General features: G+C 44.4%; 1 long non-coding RNA gene across 1 annotated transcript; it reads right to left on the bottom strand.

The window, feature by feature from the left end:
• Positions 1–679: 679 nt before the first annotated feature.
• On the bottom strand, positions 680–17,261 carry LOC126068116 (uncharacterized). The gene is made up of 3 exons (XR_007515558.1): positions 17,037–17,261; positions 1,564–1,644; positions 680–1,388 (listed from the first exon to the last, which is right to left on the bottom strand). It is a non-coding gene; the product is annotated as an uncharacterized LOC126068116 (long non-coding RNA).
• Positions 17,262–17,536: the final 275 nt, after the last annotated feature.

The raw sequence follows: 17,536 nt of genomic DNA, 5'->3' as shown, positions 1-17,536 counted from the left end.
GTTAGCTCAATTCCCCAGCACAGAAGTTTATTTCCTCTCACACCCTTTCTCCGTTGTTCTTCTTCCTGTTCCCCCCAACCCCAATCATAAAGCAATTGGTGTTCAGTAGAGACATGGTGTATGAAAATAATATAAAAGTATATTAAAAAAAATGAAAACCAAACCCATTGCCATTGAGTTGATTCCGACTCCCCATTCCCCAACTGCTGGACTCTGTTTCTCTGTCTTTTGAAATCATAAATAATGATGCAATAACATATTTGGACAAACATCTTCTGAATTTCTGGTTATTTTCTTAAGATAGATTTGAAGAAGAGGAATGATTGGGTCAAACAGTGTCAATGTGATTTTTAAATACAAGTTTTATTTTCTTGTGAAATATTTAGAAAATAAATAAAAGGAAATAAAGTTATTCACAATTCTTCAAATGACTATTATTAACATTGAGGGGTGTTTATTTCACAGCCTTTGTTCTAATGGCATATGTACCCAGTGCCGTCGAGTTGATTCCGACTCATAGCAACCCTATAGGACAGAGTAGAACTGCCCCATAGAGTTTCCAAGGAGTGCCTGGCGGATTCAAACTGCCAACCCTTTGGTTAGCAGCCGTAGCACTTAACCACTACACCACCAGGGTTTCCAGTGGCATACATATATATGTAAATAAATGTAGCTGCACAAAATTGGGTTTATGTATCCCACTCATCAGAAAGCATTAAATATGCATTATACCATGCATAATCATATTGTTAATTATCTTTGAAAATACGGTTTTGAATAGCTGTGTCATTCCACTTTAAGGGTGTACTGTAACTAATTTAAGCATTCTGTTACTCATGGCCATTTAATTTCACATTTTTTTCTATGAATAACTCTGTGGTGAACATCTGTGAGTATTAATCTTTGACCTCATTTCTGATTATGCCCTTCCAACGGATTCCTAGAAGTGAAATTGCTAGGTCAAAGCGTACGAACATTGTTAAAGCTCTTGGTACATATTGCCAAATTATGTTCCAAAAAGTACTGATAACCAAATAGAGACTGTCCATTCCACCACCCTCTTGCCAATACTGATTATTATAGATAAAAACTATAGTAGCTTTCGATAAGCAAAATGTTCCACTAGTTCTGTGGATTCTTGCTAGTTGGCAGGAAAGGAGGGGGGGATGAGGAGGAAGGAGAAGAGAAGGGGAGAGGACTGGATTGCTGATTTCCTTACGATGGCTGCATGTGGCCTCCCAACTAGTCTATAAGCTCCTTGGCTTTTCCAACTCCACCTTTCTCTTCGCCTGGCGCCGGGTCCGTACCATGTGAGGGCTCAATAAAGATTTGCAGATGACTGAAGGGGCCAGGCTGCTGTTGAAAAGGGCTTTGTACTCCCCTCCCATCTGGAAGAAAAAGATGTATTAAAAAAAAAAAAGTAGTTTAATCTTGCAGTCTGGGAATCAGAATTTTTAAAGGGAGAGTAGAAGAGCCTCTGAAGAAAGGCCTGGCAATCTACTTTTTAAAAAATCAGCCATAGAAAACCCTGTGGAGATACTGTGTTTAGTGCTTCTGTCCTACCTCCTAGTTCATTGCATAGTACCCGGGGTCTTCAAAGCTTGCAAGCAGCCATCCAAGGCACAACATTTGGCCTCTAGTATCCTGGAGCAAGAGAGGGAGAAGGAGAGTCAGGAATAGGAGGAGGATATGGAATGTGTGGCTAACTGCCTCCATGAACAACTGCCTCCTTGGCCATGAGACCAGAAGAACTGGACGGTGCCCGGCTGCCGTTACTGAACATTTGATCAAAGATTTTGTAGAAGACTCCTGATCAATAGGGGGAAAATGCAGAAGACAATTTAAATTCCCATAGACTCCAGAATTCCTGGAGCCATGAAAGTTGGATGAACCCCTGAAACTATTGCCCTGAGATAATCTTTAAACTTTAAGCCAAAAATATTCCCTGAAGTCATCTTAAAACTGACTGATTGTTTAGCTTAACTAGTAACAAAAAGGTCTGCCTTGAGCATTACACTCTTTTAGGATCTATCTATACGGGGTCAAATTGACTATAGCAACTGGAAAGATTAGATTGGAACCATAGGGGGCAGTGAGTTTATGTTAATGGGGGAGAAACAACTCAGAAAAGGAGGGTGAGAATGGTTGCACAACTGGAAGAATGTAATCAATGTCACTAGATTGTACATGTAGGGACAGTTGAATCGGTGTATGTTTTGCTGTGTATATTCTCAATGACAACAACAAAATAAATAAAATTTAGGAAAAAAAGAGAACCCTATGGAGCACAGTTCTACTCTGGCACGCATGGGGTCACCATGTGTCAGAATCTGGCTTTTTTAGAGGCAGGGAAGGGGGAGGTGTCATAAGAAGGAGGAAGAGGAGCAGGCTCCAGGTCACTTGCCCTCTCCTTTCTCTCATGGCTCCATCTGGACGTGTCCTTAGGGAGTTTGGAAACGCCTATAAATTTATCTTGGCAGTTGACTGCACTGTGGGAAATGGATGTAAACTTGCAGATTTTGGAGTCTTTGTGGAAGCAGGGAGAGAAGGATAAAGAGGCCACAGTGTCCATGGGGGCAGGAAGAGAATTGCGAAGTCCTGCAGGTTGAAGGGAAATAATTTCCAATGGAATTTTGATCCACAGAAAAGAATGAAGGGCACAAGAAATTGTAATTATATTGGTGGTGTTAAAAGCATAAATTTTTCAGTTCTTAATTTGTTTGAAAGAATTGCCTGAAGCAATAGTAATAATGTAACTTGGGGGTTATAACATACTCAGAAAAAAAATATATAACAACAGTAGAACAAAGGATGGGGGGAGTAAAAAGAATTATATTGGTTTAAGTTCTTATATGTGAATTCAAGGTAAACTGTGATAAATTAAGAATGCATAGCGTAATCCCTATGAGGTTGCTATGAGTTAGAATCGACTCGATGGAAATGGGTTACGGGTCATTGTAATCCTTAGAACAAACACTTAAAAATTAAAGAAGTTCAGCTTAAAAGCCAATAAACCAAAGATGAAACCCATTGCCGTCTAGTAGATTCTGACTCACAGCAACCCTACAGGACAGAGTAAAACTGCCCTATAGGGCTTCCAAGGAGCAGCTGGTGGATTCAAACTGCCAACCAGAGAAGGTAATATGGAATACTAGGTAATGCCTGATGGATCCAAAAAAAGGCAAGAAAAGGAACGAAGAACTGATGGGACAAATGGGAAGTAAATGATAATATTCATTATTACAGTTTTTCCGTAAAAAGGAAGAGATTAGGTTACATGTCTCTAAGGTCTTTTCTTGCTTGCAGTGTCTTTTACTTTAGTCCACAGCCCCCATTCTCAGTTTCCAAGTAAGGAAACTGCCCAAGCTACTTGGCAGATTATGGCAGAATTGGAATGACAGTGGAGTCTGCTGGTGCGTGGGTCTGTTGTTGGCCCATCAATTGAAAGGGACTGTGGTTATGCATTTGGGTTTTCCGTTACAAATAGAATAACAAGTTAAGGTGATAATGATGAGCAGGGTAAAGGTTAGAAAGATGTTAGTTCTACCAATAGGTCTAGGGTTAAGGCCTGATTTAGGGTCAGAGTCCGCTTTGGAGTTAAAGCTATCTTTAGTTTGTTGGGTAGATCTGCAGGCTGAGAGTGGGCCTGGGGCTCAGGAGGGTTAGACTGGGTGGGAATGGGCTAAATCCGTGCACTCTGTCACAGCAGCTGTTCCCATACGTTAGGCATATTGTTTAAGTTAATTTAACAATAGGTTGTTAATCATTAAGGCATCATAAACAACCTCTTCTTCTTCACTCTCCTAGGACTTTTTCATTCATTCATTCATTCAGAAAACCTTTACTGATCACCTGCTATGTGCCAGCCACCATCCTCAGTGCTAGGGATGCTGTGTGAACAAGACAAAGTCCGGGACCCCATGGCGCTGATGTTCTGGTGGTGGGAGTCAGAAAACACACAAACAAAATCATTTCAAAGGGCAAAGAATAGACCAGCGGGACGGAGGGACCCTGGAGATCTGGGAAGCCGCTGAGATTGGCGAGAAGGAGAAGCGTGGCCTGGAGATGGGGCAGCATGAAGGCAGCAGCGTGAGAGATGGGTAGGGGATGAGCTGGGAGAAGGAGCAGCGGTTGGGTCAGGTGGGACCTGCTGGGGCAGGTAACGCACCTGGATTATTGTCTACTTCTAATGGGAAACTATTGAGAGTGTAAGCAACGGAGTGACATGGTCTCATCTGAGGTTTAAAAGGTGACCCTGGCTGCTGTATGAACAAGGTGTAGTCATGATGAGAGAAAACCAATCAAAATTAAAAACCGGACCAAGAGATAGGATTTTAGTCTCTGGATTCTAGTCCCTGACCCACCTCAATGTGCTGTGTGATCTAGGGTAAGACCCTGAGCCTCTCTTGTGTGTTATCTGTCTGAAAAATGCCAAGAGGAACATCTATGCTTTATGTCATAGAGACATGGTGGAAATCAGTAACAGATGGTTAAAAAAAAGTTACTTTTAAAGAACAAAGGGCTATACAAAAGGAAAGCCTGTGGTTGTTTTCCCACCTCCTCAGTATACTTTTTTTTTCAGTATACTGGACACTTGCCAAATTCAGTCGATTAAGTTGGGCCTGTGTAATAATCATTTGAGTTAACGTCCTCCATGAACTTTGTAGCTTCTGAGACATAACTTGCACAGTGGCTGGCTAGCTAATTTGGTTGAGACCAAACTCAACCAAGAAAGCCCAGTGCCAACCAGATTCTTTCACTCCATTCCCAGGCTATGATTAAGGCTCTGGTCAGACAGCGTGTAATTGGATGTCACTGACCACCATTGAGAGAGTGAGGCGCTTTCCCTGTGGCCCTTCCCCACTGCCGAGGCAGCCCCTGTGCAGGGGTGGGAGCACAACATCTGCGATCGCTAGGCCTCACTACTGAGTTGCCTCACTTCTCAGAGGCAATTTCCTCTTAAGTAAATAGGGATAAGAACTTTGTCCTGGCTTCCTCATAGGGGAATGTGGGCTCCACAGAAAGCCCTGGGGAGGTGTTCAATTGTTGGTTGAGTCTTTGTTTTTGCTGAGGGAACTGTTCTCGCTGTCAGTGGATTGGGAAGTAAAGCCTGTGATACTTTAAAAAAGGGTTTAGTGCTCCTCCAGCCCCAGCCCTACAAGCCCAGTTTCAATGGAAGGACATTGTGTTTAAACATACAATGCAAGAAGCCAGACACCATCTCCACATACACTTTGGGTGGCATTATAGATGACTTTGGTGCCTGTGTTAGTTACCTAGTGCTGCTATAACAGAAATACCACAAGTGGATGGCTTTAACAAAGATAAATTTATTCTCTCACAGTCTAGGAGGCTAGAAGTCCTAATTCAGGGTGCCAGTTCCAGGGGAAGTCTTTCTTTCTGTGTCTGTTCTGGGGGAAGGTCCTTGTCATCAATCTTCCTGTGGTCTAGGAGCTTCTCAGAATAGGGACCCTGGGTCCAAATGATACACTCCCTTCCTTGTTCTTCACTCTTGGTGGTATGAGGTCCCTGTCTCTCTGCTTGCTTCTCTTTTTTATGTCTCAAAGACTAACTCAAGATACAGTCTAATCTTGTAGACTGGGTCCTGTCTCATCAACATAACTGCCTCTAATCCTTTCTCGTTAACATCGCAGAGGTAGGATTTACAACACATAGGAAAATCACAACAGATGACAAAATGGTGGACAATCACACAATACTGAGAATCATGGCCTAGCCAAGTTGACACGCATTTTGGAGGGACACAGTTCACTCCATAGCAGTGCCTAAGCACTGTATGTTCTTTTAAAACTCAACCCTCACAGCATCCCTCTGAAGTTATTGTCATCCCCATTCTACAGATAAGGAACCTGTGCTCAGAGAGGTTCAGGGATGTGTCCAAGGCTAGAAGATGAATCACAGAGCTGGAATCAGCCCAGGTCCATCTGATTCCAAAGCCTGGGTGCTCTCCAGTCCTCATGCTCACGGTCCTGATGCACTCATATGACCACTCTATTTCTCTCTTTTTATTATTGTACTTTAGATGAAGGTTTATAGAATAAACTAGTTTCTCCTCAAACAGTACACACATTGTTCTATGACATTGGTTAACAGCCCCACGACATGTCAACACTCTTCCTCCTCAACCCTGGGTTCCCTATTACCAGCTTTCGTGTTCCCTCCTGCCTTCCAGTCTCTGCCCCAGGGCTGGTGCTCCCCTTTAGTCTTGTTTTATTCCGTGGGTCTGTTCAGTCTTTGGCTGAAGGGTGAACCTCAGGAGTGACCTCATTACTGAGCCAAAAGGGTGTCCAGAGACCATACTCTCAGGGTTTCTTCAGGCTCTGTCAGGCCATTAAGTCTGGTCTTTCTGAGTTAGAATTTTGCTCTACATTTTTCTCCAGCTCTTTCTGGGACCCTCTATTGTGATCCCTGTCAGAGCAGTCAGTGGTGGTAACCAGGCACCATCTAGTTGTACTGGACTCAGTCTGGTGGAAGCCATGGTAGATGTGGTCCATTAGTCCTTTGGACGAATCTTACCCTTATGTTTTTAGTTCTCTTCACTCTTCCTTGCTCCCAAAGAGACCAGTGGAGTATCCTAGATGGCTGCTCACAGGCTTTTAAGACCCCAGACGCTACTCATCAAAGTAGAATGTAGAACATATTCTTTACAAACTATGTTATGCCAGTTGAGCTAGATATTCCACGAGATCATGGTCCTAACAGCCCTCACCCAAGCAATTCGAACCCTTAGGGGATTTGGATGTGTCTATGGAGCTAAAAAAAAAAAAAATTTTTTTTTTTATGGAGCTACCATGATCTTGCCTTGCACAGGTTATGTTGGCTTCTCTCGTATCGTGTATTGTCTTTCCCTTCACCAAAGTTTTCACTTATCAGTCGCCTATTAAGTGTTTTTCCACCCCCACCCCCCTCATAACCATCAAAGTATTTCTCTTTAAAAAAAAAAAAGATGACAAATTCCACATAACATAAATATTACCGTTTTGACCATTTTAAAGTGTACGACTCAGTGACATTAGGTACATTCGCAATGTCAGGCACCCATTAACCACTATGTAGTTCCAGGACGTCTTCATCACCCTAAATGGGAACCTGGTATCCATTAGCAGTCACTCCCCATCACCCGCTCCCTCCAGCTCTGGCCACCACACATCTACCTTCTGTCTCTGAATTTGCCTATTCTGCACAGTTCCTGTGAATGGAACCATACAGTATGTGGCCTTTAGTGTCTGGCTTCTTTCACTCAGCGTAACGTTTTCAAAGTTCATTCATGTGGCAGCATGTATCAGTACCGCTTTCCTTTTAATGGCTAAGTAATATTTCTTCGGAGTTCCTGAGTGGTACAAACACTTAACACACTTGGTGCCTTGGAAGAAAGACCTGATCTGCTTCCAAAAATCAGCCACTGGAAACCCTGTGGAACGCAGTTCTACTCTGACACACATAGGGTCACCACGAGTTGGAATTGACTCCATGGCAACTGGCTTGGTTCTGATTTAATATTCCATTGTATAAGTGTAGCATGTTTTGTTTATCCATTCATCAGTTGACAGACCTCTCCATTTCTCTTTCCATGAAGCCCAGTGCTCCAAACATCCCGGAAACCCCTCAGGCCAAAGATGATTGAGGGCAAGCTCAGATCTCTTGGGACTAGCTTGTCATCCAGTCCATCAAAAGACAATCAGCCAACAAATATTCATTGAGGGCCTAGCTGAGGTCTGGCAGGCAGAAGGCATGCGTACTCAAGACTAATTCAGAAACAAGATGTAGCTGTGTCTGCACACCGTGGAGGGGTAGTGCCAGCCTCTGGGGAAGCCAGCTAGGGGATAAGGATAAGCCGGAGTCAAGGGATCCAGGGAAGGGGAAGAGGACAGTGCTGATAGGCTGGAAGGTTCAGGCTCCACCGTGAGAAAGCCAGACGGCCTGACTGCTTCCCTTCCTGGGACGTGGGACTCAGAGCCCTTCTGGAGCATGGGAGGATTGATGGGAGTGCCAAGCACAGCCCGTACCCACGTCTCGGGCTTGCCAAGATGACCCAGGCACAGACTCTGCCCTGGTTCCGATGTCTGTTTCCTCTATAGACCCCCTCCTTTCCGCATTGCCAGCTCCTAGCTGATGACTGGGTAAGTGGCCGAGGCTGCAGGAGCTGAGCTAGGAGAAGGGGAGGCTTCTGGGGAAAAGGGACACGCAATGGGAAGCCCAGATCCTCGTGGAAAGGCCGTGTGGGGCCAGGTAGTCAGCACCCTGTGGTGTGTGGGGCCTGGGCCCACAGGTGCTCTGGGGTGACAGGTGACAGGGTGTGGGGCTTAGCCATTGGACGTGCCCCTAAGACCACAGGCAGGGAGGGAGGGAGGGTGGAAAAACCTGCCCTTCCTGTCAGGTGGGCCTCCCTGCCTTCCTCCCCACCTTCCTCTCTGGCAACACTATTTTAAAAATGTAACCAGAGGCTTCATGTACCCCCACCCATCTACTCAGGGAGAAGGGGAGGGAGTCCACCTCCTAGTGGGTGGGAGGGTGAAAAGTGGGACCCCCTCCAGAAGATGCTAACATCCATGGCAAAGACTAAGGAAGAGGGGTCTTCCCTGACACTTAAAAGGTGATTCTTAATTTTAATATAAACTGATCTATTTAAAATCCTTCTAAATAAAAACTAAGTTTTAAAAATGTAATGAATTTAAAGCCACTGCTTGTGGTCACCTTTCATCCAAAGGATAGGTTGGCTTATAAAATAAACACCACCATGAGTACTGCGCTGTATTAAACAATCAACTATAAGAGACCAAACGGTCAACATTTGCCCTAAAATGAAGAAGTTAAGGAGAGGCAGGGAAGCTAGATTAATGGAAACAGAGCAAACAGAACGGAAATAACGAAAATGTTGACGCATTGTGAAAAATGTAACAAATGACCTGGAACAGTTTGTGTACTGTTTTAAATGGGAACCTAGTTCGCTATGTAAACTTTCACCTAAAACACAATGAACTATTAGAATAAAATAAAATGTACTGAATTTGTATTATCTTAAGTGCCCAAGGTGGGTTTTTTGTTTGTTTGTTTAGTTCCTGCAAGGACTATTTGGTTTTGCTAAAGCTCCCTATGGAAGTCTACTATGGTATAAGCAGCACTATGATATTAATGATATAATATTAGAGTAGCCAGCTTTTATATTATAGTTTATAACTTTATAAACTGTATAAATGTTTTTGACCACAGTGCTGTGTTCTTCCCATCTTGCAAGTAAGAAAGCTGGGACTCAGAGATGTTGAAGTAGCCGATGGTACCTGACTTAGAAGCAAAGATGCGGACCCGGGCTCCAGGCTTCTGACTCTAAGCCACACTCTGCCGCACCCAGTGGGCTCAGCAGGACTCTTAGACACTAACTTCTAAGCCCAAAGGAGGAAAGGACAACATTTAAACTGTCTCCCAGCTCCAACCCAACCCAACCCAGAACACTTTAGCCCACACAGACCCAGCTCAGTTGGGTTCAACCCCTTGTATTTATACAGGAGAGCTCAGCTGTTAACCCGAAGGTCGACAGTTCAAAACCAACAGTCACTCCTTGGAAAACCCGTGGGGCAGTTCGACTCTGTCCTATAGAGTCGGTATGAATTGGAATCAACTCAACAGCAGTGGGTTTGGTTGGTTGGCTGGTCGGTTGGTTTAGGCTTTTCCCATGTGATATCTCCTTTACTCCTCCATCTTGTGAGGAAGATAGGACTGGTTCTGTCTGACAGAAATATTAACTTAGGACAAGTGGGAAATGAGATCCATTCATTCCTGACCCTTCCCTGGAGCGCTCCCCACCACACCTGGCTAGCATAGCATCAGAGGCCCAGTGCCTCCAGCTCTCACCACAGTGCTGGGTTCTTCCTTACAGGCCTGAGTGATTTAAAGCCACAGAAGCCAACTGGAGCACAACCTCCTACCTGTCTTTCCCCCCTGTTCCTCACAAACAGTCCAGCCAGGCCTGTGGAGAGGAGCCTCATCAATTCTGCTGTCTCTTCTGCAGAGGCAGCAATGGAAATGGCTGCCTTATCTGTGTGGTGATCATGGTTGTGCAAAGTCCAGTCATCAAAATGGTGGACAACCACACAATACTGGGAATCATGGCCTAGCCAAACTGACACACATTTTGAGGGGACACAATTCAATCCATAGTTCATATCTACCAGGGGATCCTTGGAAAGCCTATGGGGCAATTCTACTCTGTCTTATGGGGTCACTGTGAGTCAGAATCGACTCAACAGCAACAGGTTTGGTTTTTTTAAAATTCAATCCATAACAAGCACTAATTCTTGTATTCTAACTACTGTACAAAGCCAATAACAGCTGATGATCTAAGGTGGACAATGATAACTAAACCTCCACAAAGTATTAGCATTGAATAACATCCCTATGACCTTCCCTTTGCTTTGAAAGCTCTAAGAGAAGGCTCAGTTCCTACCCTTGGCCCAGAAAGCTTTTCTTCCCCTTCTTTGACTAACAAACTCCTGGTCATCTTTCAAGATCCAGCTAAAATATCACCTTTTCTGGAAGCCACCCCTAGCTCCCCCTGTCCCCAACCAGATGGAATCATTCCCCATTCTGAACACCCAGGAAAATGGTTTTAACCTCTGAGGTGCAGTGTTTTATCTGTGTACGAGTCTGTCTCCAACAGTTGACTCAGACGTAGAGAATAGGGCTGTGTTTTATTCATCTTTCTAAGCTGAGTTCCAACCAGTTTAATGAGTATGTGCTGAACACTCAATAAATGCTGAAAAATAGAAGAATGAATGGATGAGATTCATTAAGTAAATCAAGTTCAGAATTCATGCCTAAAAGGAATGCCTCTAGTGCAATGGAATTTGAAGAGGGAATTTGAAAGTTCATTTTGGAACCTATCATTCAATTACTTTTAAAATGAGCTTTCTGTAAAGTTAGCTTAGAATTTTCTGGGGTCTTTCTAGTATTCTTGTGATAATTTTTGGTTAAAACCTTGGGCATATGAGCTTCACTTTGTAATACTCTGATACACAATGAACACTGGGCCGTCTGCCTAGGAGACTACTCAGAGATTTACCACCAGTGTGTTTTTAGTCCAGAAGGCCTCTCTCCACCATAAATTATTTTGCATTTTAATGTAGCCTAAATAGAAGTAATTAGGAGGGCTAATCTGCTGTGATATAACATTAGGATAGGGCGTGCCAAGGCCCATGCCTAAAGGAATCAAAATATCTGTGCCTCATCTCCTCCCATTGAGATAGAACATGGAGAGCTAGACAACTCTGAGCTTTGAACCCTGGGATTCATGCAGCACAGACTACAACACACGGAGGGAGACCAAGAGAATATCCTTGGAATTTAAAATCTTAAGTATTTACAGTCACATTCATTGCATCCCTGGTTTTCTTCAAAGGGCAAAGACAGAGGTATGTACTTGAGAGGAGTGAAGAGTTTAAATGAAGCTTGCCTGGGAACTTGCCTCTTGGCTTAGCACCTGGGGGGGTACATGTGTATGTGTACGTGTGTATAGGTAAGTGCACCTTGGGATATGTTAATGTGGTTTTAGAAGTTGTTATTTTCGGGTATGTTAATGTGTGGTTTAGAAGGTTCTCTTCCCCTATACCCCTCGCAGCTAAACCAACACTTTAGGGGAACTCAACTTCAGTCCTTGGAACGATGAAGATATTAAAAAAACAAACAAACAAAAACCCTTACGTCCCCATTGGAAATCACAGACAAAAGGGCCAACACTTTCCTTATTCTTGGTATAGTAATTTAGTTTTATAACCAGACTTCTGTAGCCTCCAGATCTCTTCAATGCCATAGAACTATCCTTCTCTGTTAACATGTCCAAAGCCTCACACTTGCAGCTGGCCACCTCTGACCACTTCTTTGTACCTTCGGGGGGTTTGCCAAGAAGGCTTGATGACTTGGGGGAAGAATGTTTGTTGAGGTCATAAGCCTTTCCTCCCATTTTCCTTTTCTCTTCACTTCTATCGGAGCATCTAAGATTTAAACCTGAAGAATAGGCCAGACATGACTACAATGATTTTCTCTCAGTACTTAAGCTCCCTAACAAGACATTCCTAGGGACCCTCCTGCCTTCCACAGGAGTGGTCTGAGGCTGGCATGAGAACCAGTCTAAATGAATGGGAGCTCAAGAGAAACCAAGGCAAGAAGATGCCGGAGACCAACTCCTTTGGACTCACATTTTAGCAGACCACCTACCGAGACAAGATGCCTAGTGTGGTTAGTTTCCCATGAAGGAAATGGAAGCCCTAGAGACACAGTACATGACCTGACCCTAAGCAGTCCACAGATGGCCTCATATCTCTGTCAGCCTAGGCTAACGGGGCAGAGACCACACATTTAATTCAAAGATGCATAGACCTTTCGAATGTCAGAGCTTAAAGGAATACTGAAGATGCAGCTGTCTCCATTTAAATAAAAAGAAACAGACCTGGAGATAGAATATGAGTTGTTCAAGGAACTCATACCTGACTCTGAGTTATCTGAGCAATGGAACATGCCTCGTTGATCTTGGTATCACTGATGCCTAGCAAGGTGGCTGGCCTAGGATGGGCATTCAATAGATGCTGACCAAATGCATGTGAACTAATGAATGTATCAGTCCAGATTCTTAGCTTACATAATAAAAGTTATCTCTACCTATTTCAAAGAAAAAATGGGTTCATTTAAAAGATTCTGAGCACTTCATAGAATCTCTGGGGCCTGGGGAGCCAGGGTTAGATGGTCGGCAACCAAGAATGAGACCAAAACTGGAACCATAAGAACACCACAGCTGCCAGTGTGAAGACAGATGACTGCAAGGTGCATGCTCAACCTGCCAACTCGGGGTTCTGGATACTGATGCCCAAACCGCAGCCATAGCCTCCCATTTTCACCAAGACAGTGCTCTCTCTGCAAGGCGCCTACTTCCCCCGTGGCTATCTTCTGATTTAAAGTCTGATTTACAGAGCCTCACATGTCCATGCCCTGGGCCCCAGGGATGCAAAGAATATCTGGCATTTTTAGCTTCTTGAGAGAGAATAGGCTTACTTCATAGGGTGGGAAACTCCCCAAACATAGATGGGGGACCAATAAGGATTTGATAAATGGAAGCAAATCACTCCTGTCCTGGCTGGGGGTCTGGGCCCTCGGTGAAGAGGCTAAGAAGAAAGAAAAATATCCATTATCATGGAGTTAATAAATGGATGGTTCAGGATGCAAAGGCATTGTGCATTTGGCTGTCTCTCGCCCCTAAAGGCTATTGCAGGATGCCCTCTCCCTGCCATTTGCAAACTCCCCATCACTTATTTCTGGGAGTCACTGGAGCGTTTTTCACAGGTTCAGTCTGTAGCTGCCTGTTTCTTCCTGGCCTTCTCCAGCACTTCCCTTCATGACCACAACTGAGGCTTTTTTCAAAACGGGATCAGTCCCCTTGTCACTGCTTCCTGAACCCACTCTTAAGTCTATTCCAATGTGCAGTACATTGTTGTGACTTCTGACATCATCCCCATGCCCAGTCTAGAAGGGACCCCAAAACTAAAAAAAACAAACCTGCTGCCATCAAGTCAATTCTGACTCATAGCGACCCCATAGGGCAGAGTAGAACTGCCCCATAGGATTTCCAAGGAGTGGTTGGTGGATTCAAACTGCCAACATTTTCTTTAGCAGCCAAGCTCGTAACCACTGCACCACCAGGGTTCCTGAAAGGCCTAAAGTCTCCTAAACTAGCTGTGTTGAACATGTGGGATTTGTAGGGTACAATTAGAAAGCAACATTATTCTTTTCTTCTATTAAACTTTTAAATACATTTGGTGGATTATTTTTTCCCACTTTGAGTAAACCTCACTTAGGTTCTGAGACTTTTCTAATTACTCTTAAATAGCAAAAACAAATTTCCTTTGTTCCTACTAAATAAAAGCCCCAGTCTAGTATAATAACAAAAACTCCAAGCTTCATCCCAGGTTAAAGGTTTGCCCTCCCCAACTTAGGCCTCCTTCAGACTGGAAGCCTAGGTAGACAATAGGGGAGATGGTGTCTGCTGCTTACAACCAACAACCTTAACTGATATGTTCATCTATTCAGTGATTCATATATTCACTTGATTACCATTTATGCCATGTTTAATGCCAGGCACTCTGCAAGGCATTGAGGATACCAAGATATTTTCACACGCAATACCTTGAAAGGTGTGGAATCACCTTGCAGAAAGCCATTTGGCCTTTGTTCTTTCTAATCAGACCCACACCTGAAGTTAATGAATGGGGGCTGACCAGACCAAGAGGGACCACTTGGGAGCTCAATGCCTACTAAGCCTCAAGAGGCATAAACTTATTTACCATGGCCACGTGGTAAGGCTAACAAGAACCCTGGGCCCTAAGGCTCAGATGGAGCTTCCTGGTTGGTGACCATGCAATGAAGAGGGTAGTGTGTCCCTCTTTGGTACATAGAAACTCCTCACTGTGACTCCTCCTAGGCCTCACTATATGCATCTCTTCATTTGTATCCTATATATATATATATATACATACGTAGAACTGTTATCGCAGGTATGGTGTCTCCTGTGAACTCTGCGAGTTATTCCAGAGAATCATTGGACCCAAAGAAGCAAGGGTAGCTGGCTGGTCTGAAGTGGAGGGAGTCATATGGACTCCTAGGCTTATAGATAGTACCCTGAGGGAGTAGAGGAAAATCCCCAATTTGGTGCTGGCTCTTCTGAAGTGGAGGGGGTCAGGTGGGCTCCCAAGCTTGAGGTAGGTACCCACTGAACCAGCCTCAAGTGAGAGCAAAGGGCTGTGTGGGCAGCTGGGATCTGAACTAAACAGAGACCTAAGACTTTCTTAGGGTGTAGCTGGTGCGTAGAGTGAGATTTGTAAACTACCCCACAATTTGGCATCAGAAGTGGGTGATCTTAGACTTCCTGAACTGGTTTGCATAATTGATGATGAGGTTGATATTCACTAGAGAGACCTTGATATAACACATCTCTACAGTTATCCCCCTACCAGGCTGCCTTAGCCCCGCTAAAATACCCATTAGTACCCATTGCCATTGAGCTTGTTCTAACTTATACGGACCCTACAGGACAAAGTAGAACTGCTCCATAGGGTTTGCAACGCTCTAATCTATGCAGAAACAGACTGCCACATCTTTCTCCCATGGAGCAACTGGTGGGTTTGAACCACCAACCTTTCGATTAGCAGTCGAGTGCTTAACCACTGCACCGTTAGGGCTCCTCCTTCTAAAGTAGGAGGGACAAAAAGTAAGGAGCAAGAAAGGTCTTTTTTTTTTTTTCCCTGCTAGCTTGGCTATAATTTCTGCTTGGTTTCCTCTGATCGTGGTAACTGTTTCCCTCTTGAACATACTGTTGGACTTGTTGGCTACACCCTTGCTGGTCCAGTCCAAAAGCAGCCCTCACAGCTCCAGAAGAGTCTCTCCTTTAGCTTTTGATGTTTCCTCAGCTCTTGCCTCCAGTGGCATCTCCACCTTTTTCTAGTGAGGTCCCTTCACAGAAGCTCACTTTGGCAGGATACCCTCAAAAATCCTAGGTCAGTATTCCTCTTCTGGGTTGCTCATCTGGTCCCTGGACATCATGTACCACACTGGACACTCTGATGCACTGCCCAGGTCCCCCTTCAGGAATGAGGACACATGTTCCCAGGCGCTGTCTCAGTGTTCTCAGGGAATTGCCTCTGCTGAAGAGAGCAGCCTTGGATATGGAGGTCTGGGCCCTTCACCTCATCTCAGGGCAACTCTGAAGGGCCATTCCAGTTTCAGATCTCCCTGGGAGGTTGGATAAGTCTTTTGTTGAGACTGCCTCAAAATTCAGCTTCTTCCTCTGCCTATTCCTGCTTCTGTCCCCTCCCTCCCACAGACGTTGCTCCCAAGAGACTCCCTAATGAGTCTACATGCAAATCTCCACCCTAGAATCTGCATATAGGGAATCCAACATGCACCATGCCATGATGTCGGTTAGAGCGAGTAACTTCCAAAGTCAGCCCTCTACTTGGCTGCAAGGGACCTCTTCACCTAGCTTTTCACCAGTGGGCAATCTCCTGTGTCCCTGAAGCTCCAAGGGATAGGTATCAAGCTCTCCATGAGGTCTCTTGTAAGCCCCAGTCACTGGACTTGGAGAGAGGGAAAAGGAGTGTCTTCCCTTCCTCCATGGTGTGGGGAGGGGAATGCACACCACACTGAATTAGAAAAATCCTCTAATTTCCAACTTCCAGGTCTCTTCTATATCAATCCATGTATGTCCTTAAGGGGGCCATTAGCTAACCAGTTACCGTGAAGTCCACACCAGCTCATGGCAACCCTATGTGTTTCAGAGTAGAACTGGTCTGCAGCGGGTTTTTAGTGGCTGATTTTTCAGAAATAGATCACCAGGCCTTTCTTCCAAGGTGCCTCTGGTAGACTCAAACCCCCAGTATTTCAGTTAGCAGCTGGGCACATTAATTGTTTGCACCACCCAGGGACTCTGGGCATTGACTAAAAGACGGGAAATCATTTTCAAAAAGCTCTTTCTTGTGTTCTGTGTTTTGGAAGTAGAAGTAGTTGGTACCTATTATCTCGGTGCTTCCGTTGAAATTGAGATAGAAAGAGTCACGTTTTAACATCCTATTAAAGGCAGAAGCCACACCACTGAAGTGTCACCTTTAGTAATCCAGGCTCAAGGTCAGCATTGTTTGGGACCCAATATCATCATTTTTAGTGACAGTAGCACCTTCATTTCTACTTGTGGTGCTTTCTAAGTTGTGGCTGGCATGTCCTTCCAATCGCCCATTCCTCCTACATCTGCGTTTGTTTACCACCCTGGCCGGGGGTGGGGGGTCCCACCCACCAGCCTGGCAGAAGGGCTGGTCCAAGCTAGACTTCTCTGGGTCCTAGCAGAGCTGGGACCCCAGGTTGTTTCTGCTTGTTCATTCACTCTTTCCACCTTCTGCCCATCACCACCAAATTCTTATACCACCTATGCCTTTGAGTCGCCTCTAACTCATGGCAACCTCATGTACAACAGAATGAAACGTTACCTGGTCCTGTGCCATCTTCAGGATCATTGGTATGCTGGAGTCCATTTGTTATAACCACTGTGTATTTTGAGTACCTTCCAACCTAGGCAGCTCATCTTCTATTGGACAATATTCTGCTGGAATCCATAGGGTTTTCACTGACTAATTTCTGGAAGTAAATCTTCAGAGCATTTTTCTTTGTCTTAGTCTGAAAGTTCCACTAATACCTGAAAGCTCTGCTGAAGCCATGGGTGACGCTGCTGGTATTTGAAATACTGGTTGCATAGCTTCTAGTATCGTAGCAACAAGCAAGCCACCACAATACAACAAACTGACAGACAGGTGGTGGATAAAACCTATAGTTTAGACTACATGATCTAGCTCTTGATTTTTATATTAAAAATTTTAAAAGCGTATCACTTACTTACATATATATTGGAGACTTGGTGACACAGCGTTTAAGAACTACACTGAGCTATGGCTGCTAACTAAAAGGTCAGCAGTTCAAGCCTACTAGCTGC

The sequence above is a fragment of the Elephas maximus genome, chromosome 26 (assembly GCF_024166365.1).
Source record: "Elephas maximus indicus isolate mEleMax1 chromosome 26, mEleMax1 primary haplotype, whole genome shotgun sequence".
Classification (NCBI taxonomy): Eukaryota; Metazoa; Chordata; class Mammalia; order Proboscidea; family Elephantidae; genus Elephas; species Elephas maximus.
The sequence above is the reverse complement of the archived record's forward strand: the minus strand, read 5'-3'. Positions and strand labels throughout refer to the sequence as shown.